Genomic DNA, 2,179 nt, shown 5'->3' with positions numbered 1-2,179 from the left:
GCCTTCACTTCTACCCCAGCCTCGGCCCGGCCTCCCACCTGCAGCCCCCGACCTTCCCTGTCCCTCTGCCCCTCTGCCCCTCTGTCCTCTGCCCCTCTGCCCCTATTCCTTCGCACACCCCTATGCCAGCTACGTGCTGCCCTGCAAGGGTTTGGGGCAGTGGAGGCACTGTCACCTCCCAGTGCCGCCATCACCTCCTGTGTCAGGCGCCCATTGGTGACGGCAGCCGATCAGCTCCAAGGGAGCTCTGTGCCCCAGTGCAGCCCCACTACAACCCTCCGTCAAAGGGACTGCAGTGAAGCAGGACTGCTGCTCTCAGCCCCCGCAGTCCCCCCACTGCTGACTCTGTGCCATGCGGGCCTTGGTTTGTGGATGGCAGATGGCAAAAAGTCAGGGCACACGGATGATCCCAATCTTTACAAACCCGTGCAGGCTACAGAAGTCTCTTCTGACTCAAATTACCCCAATTTCTGTGCTTTAGAAGTAATCAGCAAAGAAGCAATGCAGCAGCTCGTGTTATCAGGGTACACTGGAAGCACTGGGGTAGAAACGAGCACTCTGATGTATGCAATCATTTCAGCATGCGATGTCTTTGTCCTAAACCAGTGAATCCAAGTCCTCATTTTGTTATGAAAGTCAAAAGTTTATTTTCTTAAAATCCCAAATCGTGAAACCCCTCATTCATGAGGAGTGTGGCCTTTGTTTAAAACACTTCTGGACAAGGAGTGCCCCGAAGGCCTGGCTGTGAGACAGAGGCAGCAGCAGGAGGTGATGGGAGCAGCACTGTACTGCTGCACCTCAGAGCTGCTCGTGGGGCCGGGGCTGTGCCTGCAGGACGATGGGGCTGTGGCTTTGGGATGCAGCATCTGGTGACAGCATCCCGTGTGAGGCAATGGGTTTGGTGAGCTTAAATGGCCTCTTCTAGCAAAAACAAAGCATTGGTGCCGTGTCAACGCAGAGACAGCCACCAGCATTGCTCAAGCCATCACGGAGCAAAGACCACATTGAGAAGTGCCATGGGATGGGGCCAGCGTGGTGTTAACCCCATCCTCAGCCCCTGAGCGCTGCCATTCTGCCATTCTGATCCTTTTGTCTGAGAGCTCTTCTGATCCTGGTGGCATTCGTGCTCTCAGGCACAGTGTGAGGAGCTGCTCCTTAGTTTTGGGCGAACGGTGAGCGAACAGTGATGAGACTGTGCAGAAAGACCGCAAATAGGCACAGCCCAGCCCTGCTGTGTATCTGAATCAGGAGAAGCAGAATGACTGGGATTTGGAGATTTCCTGGAATTAGGAGGATTTTCTCCCCGCCTGGCGTTGTGCAATATCAGGGAGTGGGGAAGATGTTAAACCTTCTGCCAAGCAGATGCCCAGGGGATACTCACAGCTGTGAAACAGTCACTGAGGATGGGACCCACGTGCTGGTCCTGAAGTCACAGGGGATGGGGACAGGGGTGGGGAAAGGGACCACGCTGATAGTAACGGCTCTGCCTCCTGCCTGCCACCCATACGTCCCAATATCACAGGTCAGACACAGCCCAGAGCTGAGCAAGTGTGAGCGCATCCAAAACCAGACAGCGCTGCTGTTGGTGTCGGCGCCGCTCCCTGCTGGGGGCAGCCCCAGGGCAGCTCCAGGCTCAGCTCATCTCCTGGCACTGCACGTGGGCAAAATGGGCTTGGGAAGGGATAAGGAGGCACCGGGAACAGAGTTTTCCTCCCTGTTTACTGCACTTTGCTGCCGCTGCACTCAGCATGATTCTGGTAGTGGTGCTTCACGTGTTCCTGCACCCATGGGGCCTGAGGATTTTGCAAGGACCCCATGGCTTCATGGGGGCAAAGGGGACACGTTGCATGGTGGTACGTGGCAGTCCTGCCCTGATCAAATCCATCTCATGGGACCTCAGGCGGAATGTTGCAATGGGGGGTGGGGGACGAGATGCGGATGCGGGTTGGTGTGGGGGCTCAGCCCAGGAGCCCCATGGGGATGACGGAGGAGCTGCTGCAGGATGGGGATGGCTGGAGGCAGGGAGCAGCCTGGGGAGCTCTGGGACACCCTTCGGGGTGCACTGATGGAAGCACTGGGGCCAGAACAAAGTCCAGCCCCGCTGTCAGCAGGGATCCAAAGGGCACCACTGGTTGTAGGCTGCCTCGTGCCATCCCTGGAGCTGCGCCAGCTGCCGGCC

The sequence above is a fragment of the Meleagris gallopavo genome, chromosome 25 (genome assembly GCF_000146605.3).
Source record: "Meleagris gallopavo isolate NT-WF06-2002-E0010 breed Aviagen turkey brand Nicholas breeding stock chromosome 25, Turkey_5.1, whole genome shotgun sequence".
Taxonomy (NCBI): domain Eukaryota; kingdom Metazoa; phylum Chordata; class Aves; order Galliformes; family Phasianidae; genus Meleagris; species Meleagris gallopavo.
The sequence above is the reverse complement of the archived record's forward strand: the minus strand, read 5'-3'. Positions refer to the sequence as shown.